At 51.9% G+C, this 13,741-nt stretch overlaps 1 protein-coding gene across 1 annotated transcript in view; it reads right to left on the minus strand.

Moving 5' to 3' along the window:
* MID2 (midline 2) overlaps nt 1–1,636 on the minus strand; it is a 117,757-nt gene extending 116,121 nt beyond the window's left edge. The window contains exon 1 of the mRNA XM_074835509.1: nt 1,529–1,636. The gene's annotated coding sequence lies outside the window, so the exon portion shown is untranslated. The remainder of the gene's footprint in view (nt 1–1,528) is intronic.
* Between the last annotated feature and the right edge of the window lie 12,105 nt (nt 1,637–13,741).

Below are 13,741 nucleotides of genomic sequence, written 5' to 3' on the forward strand. Positions count from 1 at the left end.
ATAAGGAAGGGCGGGCACCACTGATCTTATTATAAGGGTCAAGGAGCAGCTCAAGCCCCCACTCGACCCCATGCATGCAGAGTGATGGGTTGGCAGCGTTTCCCAGATGCTGCCCAGCGGTGACCTAGCCGCCGAGCCAGTGCCAGCCAGGAGCCAGCAATGTCCCGGTGCAATGTGCAGTGGTCCAGCTGGCACCGGCCACCAGCTTCAGCCTGGCTGCAGCAGCTCCTCAAACAGAGGCGGTCTCCTTGAAGCCGCCTTCCAACAACAAAGGCTCAGTCGAGGTTTCAGGGCTCGCTCGAGAGCGTGAAGAGGCCTGGGCGAAAGCCAGACAGGGCAGGCAGAGCTGGAGCCATTAACACCCCGGCATGTCAAGACTTGAGGAAATTATGGAGCAACAAGAGCCATTTGCCCTCTCCAGAAACTCCACAACCCGTTCGGCAGAATAGCCCTTTGCCGCCCGAGCTACGTTACAACCATCTTTAGCTGGGCACATTAGAGCAATGAAATATGCGGTTGATATGTTTTTGGAGGCAAGACACATAAATAAAGCGTGAGGACGAGGAAATTCAGCTCTCGCATGTCACTCAGGCGCATTTTCTAACAGCTCAACAGATTCTCAGCACAAGCAAAACACGCTCCACTTCAAGACTAGCAATAATATCTCTAAGGACACAGGCAATAAAATGCCAGAGCAATATCCCAAGAAATACTGCCCAGCCTCTCGGTGCAACAGCCGGGTTTGCATTAATAGATACATTACACATGCCCATTTCTTTCCTCTTGCTCTGAAAGAAGCCTGCGTGATTCCTGAAGACGCCAGTCTCGGGAGAACCCATTACCTTTTAACTTCCATTTAACTAAAGTTTATCACGACTAGAGCTGTGCCACGCCGCTAGGAAGGAAAACGGGAGCAGTCGGAAGGCAGCGGCTCCACACCGAGCTCCCTGCTGACAGCAGTGGGAGCCTGGAACCAAAAAATGCGGGATTTCACATATAGTCACCGGGTTGGGAGGCAGAAGGGGTGCGATGCGCCCTACCTGGGGAAATCAGGGCGGGGGGGGCAGGGGGGGTGTTGCTGGGTCATTAACCAGCGGGCAGGCAGAGCCGATATGGCGCGGGGAAGCCACTCAGTCTCCTCTCCCGCCGGGTGAGAATCGCTGCTGCCCCGCAGGACGGGAACAGCAAGGGCCGGGAAGGACGCGGTGCCCCGCTGCCCCCCCCGCGGAAGGAGGGGGGAAGGCGCTGGGCCCCCCCCGGGTCTCCCCGCCGAGCGGCGGAAGATGCCGGGGCGGGTTCACAAACGCACTTTGCAGCCGGGAGACCTGAGTCGGGGTGGCGGGGAGCCGCCACCGGGCACCGGCTCCCGGGAAGGGCAGCAGCCTCCCCCCTCCCACGTCCCTCCCACCACTTGCTGCAAACCCCCGGGAAGGGCCGCGCCGGGGCCCCGCGCTCGGTACCCCCCTCCCCCGGTACCCGGGCACCGGCCGAGACTCCCCCGCCCCGCTCCCCCGGGGCCGCTACCTACCAGCGGGCTGCGGCAGCCTCCCCGCCGCTGCCCGGTCATCTTGGAGGCGCGGCGGCGGCGCGGGGGAGACGGCGGCGGCGGCGGCGGCGGGCGGCGGCGGAGCGCGGGGCGGGGGGGGGGGCGGTGCCGCGCTCGCTCGCTCCCGCCTCCCCCCACCGCCCCGCCCCGCCCCGCCCCGCCGCAGGTGAGCCCCGCAGCGCCGGTGTCCCCGGGATCCCGCCACCCCCCCGCCTTCCCCCGCGCCTCTCACCCGGGGGAGGCGCCGCCGCGGGGCTGGGCCGGCGCGGAGGGCGCCCACATAGCACCCCCCCCGCCCCCTCCGCGTCTCGCCACGCGTGGGGGCAGAGCCGGCAGTCACGCACCCGCCCGCGATCCTCGTGTTGCCGCGGGGCGGGGGGGGGGGCAGTGGGTGTCCCCAGGGGTGGGCGGCAGCGGGTCTTCCAGCGGCGTTGGTTTTCCATCGGCAGATCCGGCTGGAAAATAGGCTAGCGAGGGATTTTACTTTCTAGTTCAGCGAAGTGGAGGGATGTCCTGGTGTTCTCCGTACAGCAGGAGGGCTGTTGGGTGAGGTTACATTGTTATGTATGAAGTGCACGTATACATACATATATATATATATCCACGGCAATAACATCAAAGGGAAGCAAGGGAGGGGGAACCCAGGAGTGTAATTTATTCCTCGGTAACATGGATACGTGCTGTACAGGTTATTTATATTTGAAGACTGCCCCGAGTGTTAAATGAGCCGTCTCTTGAAAATAAACATGAGGAAAAATATATCCAGGCTCCTGATGCTCCTTAAGGTGAGATAGGGAGAGATTCTTGCGGATGCTGGAGGAGGGTTTTGGTGTGCAGGGACCTGCAGCCGTTTCATTTTTCTGCCCCTAACGCGCTGCGATACCATCATCACTGCACACACACACACACACACACACATAAACATGCTGTATTTTTACAGTCAGACACTGAGCACATGGTAGCTGTCACACTGTGACTTTCCAGTGGAACAAGACAGCTGTACTCTACCGAGCAGCGGAGGTCAATGCCACAACCACGGCTGGCCTTGTTCTCACCTAGTTCACCAGGCAGAGGAATTACAAATCCTTGTCCCTAGGAGGATCTGACAGCGGGACAGTTAATATGAGCCACTTATTCTGCATTAAATCCTACCTCTGCTTTTCTGGCAGTGAAAACACAGCCTGCACAGCTGTGGCCAAGTCACGTAATTCATAGCTGTCCTGGGACCAGTCCTTGTCGTCTGCATCTGTGCAGACCGAGCGAGAAGAGAACAAACAGCCAGATCAGAGCCTGATACAGCCCGATCCTCCTTTGGTTAGACAGGCAGGAAATTAAAGCCACTTTTCTGAATTCAACGCTGCTAGAAGGCCACAGCAGGTAGCCAGGGTTGGATTTAGGCTGCTCAGCGCACCCTGTGCTGGTGGCTGGGGTGAAGCAGTGAGGGCAACAGCACAGATGTGCAGCCCCGAGACAAGGCACATCAGACTGCCAGAGAAATGAGGCCACTAACAGCTAGCAGATGGCTGGAGATCACAGCAAAGCACCATCATCGAGGACTCGGTGGGTAACAGCCTGGCTACACAGGGCTCTGCGCAGTGACCCTGGCTGCCAGGGAACAGCTACCGTAGGAGGCTGACAGCCCGGCTCGACCACGAGCTCAGAGGCTCTCAGGCTTCCTCCCACAGCATGCCAGGGAGAAATACAGCCCAGACAGCAAGCATGGGGCAGCAGTAGTCAGCTACATGGTGTCATGACATCACACCAGCTCTGGTGACAGCCTCATCGCAGAGGGTGAGCAAGCTGGCAGGGCTGGGGAGCAGCGGGGGCTGGACTAGCTGCTGGGGTGACGCAGTGGAGATCAGCCTCAGCGCCTGCCTCTGCCCCCAGGAATCGGCTGCTGCTGGTGCTCACGCTCAAAAGCCAAGGAACAGTGGTGGGTGTGAGCTGTGGCTCAATCTGTAGAACAGATCTGATGCTGGGGCCCAAGTGGGCTGGGACCCACCAGACCGCAGCTCAGTGACAGAAGTATTTTCTTTTTAAGTCCCCCAAACGGTTTTCCTAAGAGATCACCAGCAGATGACAGCCCCACTTACAGCGTAATGAGTGCCAAGATTAGTTGGGCCTCTGCACTGAAAGCTGGAGGTGTCAGAGGTGACCTTGGGCAAATATTTACAATTACAGTGGTGTTGTTGTACGTGCCTGCGTTCAAAACACAGAAGGGATCGGGTTCAAATGGCACTTTAATTGAGCAAGCAGGGCAGCAGGAGGGTAGAGCTCCTTATGCTAATGTACTAACCACTCCAGAGTGAGTCACATTCATTAGGGGTGGGGAGATCATCTCCATCTGCCCACGAAGTCATTTTGGAGTGGCAAGTGCTCAACAGCCCTTCCAGGAGGACCTGTGCATTTTGAATAGGGACTGTCTTGACTTTTGTAATGTGCAGCTACGAGCATGTTGCTGGGACTCGGGGAATCATGATTATCCTGCCCAAGGCTGGTATGTGTTAGCATCCGCATTTCACAAACGGGGAATGGAGATGCTCGAGTTGTACCGCGTGCCTGGGATGCCTGTTGAATAAATAACACAAGGTTATAAAGCAGGATTCCCCCTCGAAAATTTGTTCTTGCAGTGGAAAGCATAGAGGGGAAAAAAATCCTTTTAACTTCTGAATCTCTCTTCCTGCTTCTTCTGAAGAGCAGGCAGGCAGCTGTAGAGACGAGCAGGGATGGATAAATTCCCCTAGAAGAATCTCTTCTCGTCTTCTTTTTATATTTTGATGACTTCATTCTTCTAGCTTTCATTAGCACCTCCTTTATCTCCAGTTCTTCCCCAAAGGCATTCAGTTCCTCCTCCTTGCTGCTGCATAGGGAGCAGCGGCTCCCGGTTCAGGGATGGGAAGTGGATGCTTTGCACCACCTCATGTTGAGGCCTGGAATTTCAGAGCCTGATCCGAACTCCAGCTCTCTCCCATGATGAGTAAACCAGAGGCCTCACCTGCCCCAAAACAAGCTCTTCTGGCTTAGCATCCACTTGCCCAACGCCTCTGCGTCTTGCAAGGAATCAATCAATTTCGGTGTCTTGCACTTCATTAAGGCTTCATGGTTAAACATCCTCCTGCAGAAGCACCGGCAGCAGGGCTGAGCTGCCCCCTCAGGGTCTGAGGGCTGATTTCCAAAGAGGAAAAAACCTTCTCTCAAGTGCATGGTGCATCTCTGCACACAAAACCAGTCCTGAATGCTTTCTCAATCCAGCCCAGCTCTTTAAGGAGGGTCAAAGGATGGGATTTTGTACCACCTTGTTTGTGAGCAATCCCATCCTTCTGCCTCCCTGGCACCCACAGAAAGGAAATGCTCACCTGGGTAAGGAGTCAGGGTTTAATAGGCGAGGACTATCTAGCCAGGTTTCAAGCCATCTTCTGAACATCTTCATATTTCAGCTGCTGTTTGCATTCCCCGTATATCAGAGTTCAGCCATCCCAGTTAGTTGCAGGTAAAGTGGTTTTGCTCAAGGCGAACACAAGCATTAGCAAATCCAACCCTTGCTGATGAGGAACCCTCTCTAGGGAGGGCCCTTCTCTCTCTTCTGCTGAGGAAGAAGAGGCTTCTAGGAGGAAGGTGAGGCAATACAGGGGAGAGCCCAGACCATTTCCACAGCAAGAGAGCAGGAGCAGTCCCCAAGTTTTGCTTCTGTACTGCTGGGGAGAAGCAGTGGACGAGATGCTGAGATAAGACACCCATTACCTGGGAGCTAGCACAGGAGAGGCAAGACATGAAACGGGGAGCTGGAAGGAAGCAGGAAACTCCCTGCAATAACATCTGTGAGAGCTGCTCCTTGTTTTTGAAACTCCTGGGCAAGGGGGTGGCAGGTGTCTCCAAACCCTCCCCTTGCCATGACAAGCCCCAGTCCTCCCCCGTTCCCAGACTGGGTAGGGCGGGTGCATTGCACAACGTGCCCCAGCTGGGTCTCCCATGCCCTGCCAGGGTCACCACGTGGAGCCAAAATGCTGCTCTCTGTGCTTGCAGAGGGACATGGAGCAGCACAGCCCTGGGGAAAAGACCAGCTGGATCTTAAAGACAGAAGGGTGGACTCCCACATATCCCTGGTGAGTCACTCCAGCAGCCAGGACCCTCACCAACAAAATAAAGCATAAGTTCTCTGGTCTGTATTTCTTGTTTCATCGAGCCTCCACTAATCCAAGGAGTCCTGCTGTACACTAACTGCTTCCCCCACAGTGACTCCAAGATGAAACTACTCCTCAGTTAACTAAATAGGTTCAGCTTCACAGACTTTCCACTAAAGCAAGCTTTGCAGGGGAGTGGAGAACAGAGAAAGCAGCACCAGTGCCTGCTATTTTCCCTTCCAGCTTATCAAGCGATGCCCAGGAGCTCCCAGCCCGACCATCAAACCGAACAGCCCCCCTCACTTGGGTGGCGGGTGGGCAAAGAGAGGGTAACAGCCACCCCAGCCACATCAAGGGCTGGAAGAGTCTCTGGTGCCACAGCCAGAGGCATCGGTGCTGTGCACCTGCAGGGTGAATGTACTGATTATCCGCATGGGGCACAGAATGGCTTCACATGACAGTTTGATTTTCCTTGTTCAGGCTTGGTTTTAAGCCTAGAAAATGGCACAGGAAAAACACAGAGGAGCCCTCATACTATGAAGTTAGGCACCCAGAAGGGCAGTCTCTGCTCAGCCCCTTCTGCCTGTGTATCACAACCACCTTTCATTATACTTTTCTATCTCTGTGGGGCTCCCTCATCACTTGTTGCAGAGGATGGATGCTGCTGAGCGAGGGGGGGCTGGGTGGTTTAGTGAATGGGGCCACTCTCTGCAGGGACTTCTTTTGCTTTTTGGTGAAATGGAAAAATGCCTGGTTGCTACAGGTGGAAAAAACCAATGTGATAGGGTATGGGCAGTTCAGTGCCACTCTGGAGAATTTGGGGTTTATCTCTGCAACCACTACAGAGCTCCTATTTGAAAGTGGCCACTCCTGTACTGCTCGTTCTCTGAGTTCCCATGTTGGTGCAGAGCTTGATGAGCACAGCGTGACCAGGGCCATCAGCAGGTCTATACACATACAGTCCTGTCTTGCCAAGCATTTCAAGGGTAGAAAAAGGAACCCAAGTACCTCAGGTCAGGCATGCAGAGGGATCACATGCTGTCTGTGCTTCTCCCTAGTATCTCTGAGCCATGGGTCCCAGCTTTCAGATATTCATGTTGGAGAAACATTCGTTACGCTTGCAGAGCACATAGATAAGTTATAAGCTCCAGGGGAAGAACATGTGAAGACATCCGTAGTTTTGCATTCAGCACAGCATTTCACTGGAGCTCAAGAAAAACCTGGCTAGAGCCTCACATTGGAGAGTAAACAGAAATGTTGCATGGAAACCCTGACCAAACGGTGCAGGGTCCTGGGGAAAAAACTGCCAAGAATCATGTAGTTAAAGAGTACCTCGCCATACATATGCATGAGGAGAATTCGTGTAAGGTGGAAAGCTTCACTTCCCGGTGTGTACAAGCTGATCCTTGCAGCCCTGAGAACATGCTTTTAAAAAGAGTGGTAAAACAACCCCCAATCTAACATTGGCACCAAGGAAGCAGGTAGAGGAGTGAGCTGGGGGTGAGTACAGCCCTCTCACTGTCATAAAAACCAGCTGCAAGGGCTCATAGCTGGGGGCAGAAGTTGTTCAATCACTCCATCAGCATCCTAAAGCACCTGCCATATAAATGGTTCAACAGTGACTACCAGCTGCAGTGGCAATCGAGGGCTAGTAACCAACTACAACAGGAGATGAGTGGTTCGCAGGCCATGAGCCGCTCTGCAGCTGCCCAGCAAGCAGATGGATCTCCTCACTCGACTTTGAGTGAGGCTCTCCAGCATGCTGGAACAGGGTTAGAGCCACCCAAGTCACAGCTGGTTTAACTTACTAACCTTAGCACCCTCCACACCAGTCCTTAGTAAACTCTTAGCACTCTTCCAGTGCATGAAGAGGGTGCAGTCTTCCACCCACTTTGAAACTCGCTGATCCATCTCACATGCGATGCTGGCATTGGTAGCCTGAGCTGAGTCTGTACCGGTTGCACAGGTAAGAAAGGTGCCCCAACCCACCCAGCCTTGAACCCAAGGAGACTATTTTGATTCCCAAACCAATCAATTCAGGAGGAAATAAAATAAGAGGGTAATATAAGAATTACTCCAGAGGTCAATCACTGCAGAACATGACAGTACACTTGATGGAGGGCTGTACTGTAAGGAGCAGGCCAGTACTACTGAAACATTTCCCCATGATCTTAGTTTCAGGCTGTTAAAGCTGCTTTACAAAGCATGCAAGGGGAACATTGTCTCCCAAGGCACCAAGACTTCCAAGGATTTTTACTGAGGTTTCTCTTTCCCCTGACACACATCCAAAGCTGCATACAAGAAAGCCCCCCTCAGACACAAGTCCCAGCGCAGGCACAAAGGGAAAGCAAGGTTACATGCTGCAAACTGCATCCCCCAGCTCCATGCCAAGCACAGCTTAGGCTACCATCATGGGGCTCCTGTAGCACATTATTCTGTCTTCTAGGATGCTTCAGGGTAACCTCTATGCCTTGCAAAAGAGAAACTGGCTCACAGCAGCCAAAACAGCCTGCCCCCCCTCCAGCCAGCCCCTGGCATCACAAGACCTATGCTGACCCTACCATACTGCAGGGAACATCCCCACACTTCACAGTTCACTGATCACAGGCACTAAGAGCAGCTCTTCAAAATTAACTTACGTCTCTCTCTCCTTTAGCCTCACATATCAACAGGTAACACATATCCCACTGCTAGCTTTTTCACCCTAGCATTAGGCTAACTTAGGAATTAAACAAAGCAAATACATGTTTAGGAAGACCTAGGTCAGGCTTTTAAACAGAATAAAAGCAATAGACTCACACCAGAACACTCAAAATTTTCTCAACATCCATCATCTGTGCTCTAAGGACCTTGAAGACCTCCCACCCTTCCAAAAAGCAAAAAACCTGATCCCCCAGTTTATATCCCCCCACCTGCAACACTGGTTTAAATCCTTCTGAAGGGTCCACCCGGATCTGTCTGGAGCACTCAGCAAGTGATTTCTCCTCCTTGTTCACACCTAATCAGCTGGAAGGTGAGTAGAAGAAATGTTTCTAAGCTTAAGGGAGTTTAAGGAGAAACAAATCATAGCAGATTTTCTCTTAGAGTTCAAAGTAACACCTTTGGGCAGGAGCAAGCAAGTGCTAGGTAGGGAATTGGAGAGTTGGGGCTGAGGTTTGCCAGGGCAGGGTAAAATCCCTGTTTCAGCTGAGTGGCTGCCCATATTGGTGTGTGGTGCACATAGAGCTGTCCTGAGCTTGCTGCCCACCAGCGGAAAATAAGCTGTATTCCTAAACAGCACTGTCTTTGTTAATGAGGTAGAGGAGGGAGCAAAAGGCACGTTGAGGTCATTTACTAAATTAGGATGTAAAATTAGAGGCCATTGCAAAAGGCAGTGTGGACTCAGAAATCACTGCAGGGGATTGCCATGGGCTAACTTCCCATGGTTTCTTCCCAAGAGGTTGTACAAGGCAAGCAGGGCCTCTGACGAGGTGCAGGCGTGGGGATGAGCAGAGTCTGTGGCTGGTGAAGCTCAGATGTTTATCTGGGGGAGTGGGAAGGTGCTGTGAACAGGCAGGCCTCCCTGGCAGGCAGCGAGTCTTAGGAAAAGACACAGTGTATGTCTCATGTGGCTGAAACCTGGGGGAAAGCTGGACACAGACTGCAATGGGAGGTTGGTCCTTCTCCAGCAGGGAGACAGGCCAACAGCTTTTAAAGAGCCCAGTGAGAGCGAAACTGGCACTCTGATCCCACCGCAGCAAGCTAGTCAGATGAGATTTGGGCAGACGCATGGCAGAAAATAACAAAATGCAAATCAGAGTGAGAGAAGCTCATCTCAAAAATAATGTGATATGCTGCTATTCAGCAAGAGGAAATGGGAGAGGCAGTGATGCTGAAAGAAATAGAAGCACAATAGTGGAGTCTGCAGTATAAGGTGACAAGGAAAATGATGGATGCAGCTGGGACTGTGCTCACCCGACAGCTGGTGAGAGTGTGGGGAGGTGATGGTCCCTCCACCAATGGCTGTGGGGTGACTGTGCACAAAACTGTAACAGGGAAGATAATGAGGCTGGAAAGAAGTGAAGGAAGAGCAAAGTAAAAGCACAGGGGAAGCAGGTGTTGCTTTAGAGGGAATGCTTTAACCAGAGAGTTAATCTATGCCGTTTCACTAAATGGTGCTGGAGGACTTGTTTGCAAACTCCTGCAAGTACCAAAATTATTTGGTACTGGTGGAGTAGTGCAACCATCCTGCAATGAACTCCTCACCCTCTGTCCTGCATCTTTGTGTGCTTCCCTTGCACCTGGGGCAGGCTCACAGATGGGGAAGTGAAAATCTCGTCAGAGCTGGAAGGAGGAGATGCTCCCAGTGGCTATCACTGCCACCTTATTAGAGGGTGTCATCCCCCATGTCCCCATCCAAGGTGTGAGTGAAGACTTCCTAAGCTCCAGCCTCTTCTGCACCCCAGCGAGCTGCATGACTCCCCCTGCATTCGGACAGGAATGCTCTGTCCTAATGCACCCTTACCCAGCAGGTCCAACTGGGAGCACTGCCTGCCGCTCTTCCCTTTGCCCTACGTGGTGCTTGGTGAATGGAGCAGGTATGTGCTGACTTTTTAAATTAAAGTAATGCTCAATCTTAATGCAAAATTAAAGTCTGGAGGAGGAGGGATATACAGGTATGCACATATATTGCCTGTCTAGTCCCTCACCTTCAATGGACATTGTAGCAAGCACCAACGCCAGTGTGACAGTGCGCAGGCATCTGCTGCTCAGCCCTGCATGGAATGAGTCTTTTCAGAAGCTCATTTTTAAATAGCAAGTTTGAATTAATTGAATGCAAGAGTTTGTAGGAGCTGAGGAACTCGCTAGTCACTGGTGGCTGCTTTTCCAGACATCTTGCAATGACAGAGACTTTTCAGATGATGGGAAGAAGGCTCTGTCAGGATTCTCTAGAGAGGTCATATTTAAAGGTGATATAAGATAATGAGTAAGTTGATAAAGAGAAGTGCAATAATTAATGACAACCACCATGCTTATAAAATGGATTTTGTCCACCTTTCTTTCTGAGCACTACTGAAAGCCTGGTCAGTAATCCCAGGTGCACAGTCAGCACAGTGCTGGGAGCGGGGTTAAAATCAGCTCTGGCCAAGTCCAGGTTTCCTTTTAGTCTCCCTGGTGTCTGTCTTCTAGGGAGCAGCATCCTCTTGAGTAATGCTGAGCATCAGCCTGGTGGCAAGGAAACCCCTTATCTCCAAGTCTGATGCCAGAAAGGAGAGGGACCAACTCAGCAAAGCCCATGTGGCTCTGTGTCAGAGTCTCTCCTCCTCTCCCTGAACTTGGATGTTTTTTCCCTTCCATTTCTGTCTCCCTTCCCTTGCTTTTGTTAATCCCTGTTCTCATAGCATTTCTCTTGTAGCTAGATAGCTTTGATAATTCACGCTTTGTTACTGAGTTTTGGCTTTTCACCCAATTGCCAGCTGCAGTGCAACTCCCATACTTGCAATTTCTCCATTGGTTTTTGTGGTTGGGCTGTTAGGAGCAGAGGTGGGGGTTATGGAGGAGGAAGAGGATACCAGGAGGAGCAGCGAACATGGAGGATGCCTATGCTGCTGAAATCCCTTCTGGGTTGTTATGACACTGTAAGACTGTGTCCACCCTCCTCTGGATCATATGCCATAAGAAATTCTCATTCCACAGACATTTTAGGAATATGCTTTAGCACACACTTTTGCAGAAACCTCAGAGTACAGGTTAATACCACAGCTGAGTTCGTTATTGATGTGCTGAACCTGAACTCTTGCCTTATGCCAAGCTGAAAGGACTACTGCCACCATGGGCATGGGGAAAGGAATTGGGAGGCAGTGCCAGGACCTTGCTCTGGTGCTGGTGGACCTTGCTGCTGCTGCCTGGCCTCCAAAGGGAGGCTGATAAAGCAAAGGAGCACCACAGACAAGAGCTGAAACTACACAGAGAGGCTTAAAAGCAGTCATGAGACTCCAAAACCTCAGTTGCTCACTGAAGCAGAGGTTATGGCTGACTTCAGACCAGCCCATGAAAACCTGTGTGGGGAGCTGACACTGACTGGGAAAAGATTCTTTCATCTAATACTGGTCTAACAGGAGACCAGAGCTGGAAGTTTCACCCAGAAATTGAGATGAGAAATACAATGCACACTGCTCATTATGAGGGCGATTAACTATTCAAACAATTTACTGAGGGATGTGGTGGAATCTCCATCATCAGAGATTTGAAAGTCAGACAGATCGCTCTCCTTTCCCAGTTAAATGAGACCCAAAGCAGAGCTGATCTGTGCGATGGAGCACCCAGGTCATCCCGGCCACCCTCAGACCCTGGGAAGGGTTGATGGTCCATTCAGCTGACATGGCAAAACAAAAATATTTTTAACTTGGATGGAGATAAAAGGTAAAAACTTTGCATCTAAGAGCTCTGAAGTATTACTGTTGAGGTGGTTTATCTCCTTGTTTTCCTGAGAGGCCCCTGCTAGACTAAACCAATGTGCAGCTATCCAAGGATCTTAGTTTCCAGTCAGCACCAAATTCCTGCAGAACAGGGGGCTGCCTCACATATATTTTCTTTTTTAAAGCTCCAGTTCCTGGAGCCATGGGAGTATGTTCACATCTCACCTTCTACTTACAAAGTCAAGCAAGTTTCTAGCCTTCCCAGCAGCTCACAAATAAATGCAAAGAGAACGTAGATATACGTTTTTAAAGAGAAAATGACTGCTGGCAGCACTGTGAGTGTCGGCAGGCAGACAGCACTGCTGCGATGCTCGCCGGTGGCAGCAGCTCTTCTGGGTGGAGGAGCGAGGCCAGCACTGGCAGCCTTCAGCTCTTTCAGGCATGGTCCAGCGTGGCATTGCCAAGCATGCGTGATGGGGAGGATGGCTGGACAGCACTGGTGATGCTGCCCACAAAGTCCTGCCTGCCTGGACGTGAGTCTTGCTGACCGTGGGACGGTGGAGGAAGGAAGTTGGTGGTGCTGATTTGATGAAAGTGACGTTTCCATAGGTGTGCTCTCATGCTGCTCGTATCCCAGGGTTTGTTGAGGTGCTTCGCTGCTCATGAGACCTGCTGTTTGAAAAGTTGGTTTCGCTCTCGTGCAGCTTATTATTGTAATTGCACCTCACAGGGAGAAGGGAAATGTGCTCCTTAACAGGCACATCCACTTTAATGGATTCTGCTTCGCTGCCGAGAATAAACAATCACAAATCACAGTCTACAAGGACCTTTAAAGAACCCTTCTGGTTCAGATATTTTTTTCACTTTGTCAATGAAAGAGCACTCCTAAATACCTATCAGCCAGCCAAGAGTTACCATTTGGGGAGCACTTGGCTTAACAGAGTGACAGAAAAAAATCTTTATTTTAAAATTTATTTTCTTACTGGGAAGAATGCTCCCTAACTGCACTGCATAACAGCTTCCCACAGCAGGCAGCTGCTGTGGAAGTACGTGGATGCAGCCCTTGTAGTCTTGCACTAACTTGGGTGGGTTTTTTCAACTTGTCATCCACCCGTCAAGGTTTACAGGCTTGAAAAAAATATTTCCACTAACTCAGGAGGAAGGGAGAGCTTTCTCACAGCACGGGATGCTGTTTCCCCAGACAGGATCCTGCTATAAGAAGGGAGTCAGTGCTCGGTGGGCCTGGCAGCGGGTAGAGCTCAGCACCTTCCTAGGGTGCTTTGCAGGGAGGCAGAAGGTTGGGACCTGCCTGGGTCCTCAGGGTGCTACTTGGTGGGCTGCAGCAGGCTAGGGAGCTCTGGGCCGTCTGTAGCCTTTGCAGAGCATTGCCACATGTTCCCAGGTCTTTCCTGTCCTGATGGGAGCAGCAGCACAATCCAGAGAGGTTCTGAGGGACTGGGAGTGTGTTGAACCTAAGCACAGACCATGGGCTGGAGACAGAAGGACAGAGTGCCACCAAGATGAAAGAGCTGAAGCTGAGCTGAGGAGCACATGTGCTTCATCCTCAATTTCCATCCCCAGCCATGTGTGCAAAGGTATGGGACCGTGGTGGGCGCAGAGCACAGGGGTCACCTCTGGAGGAGCTGTATCTGAGCAGGGACTCCAGCACTGTGCTG

The sequence above is a fragment of the Strix aluco genome, chromosome 10 (assembly GCF_031877795.1).
Source record: "Strix aluco isolate bStrAlu1 chromosome 10, bStrAlu1.hap1, whole genome shotgun sequence".
Taxonomy (NCBI): Eukaryota; Metazoa; Chordata; class Aves; order Strigiformes; family Strigidae; genus Strix; species Strix aluco.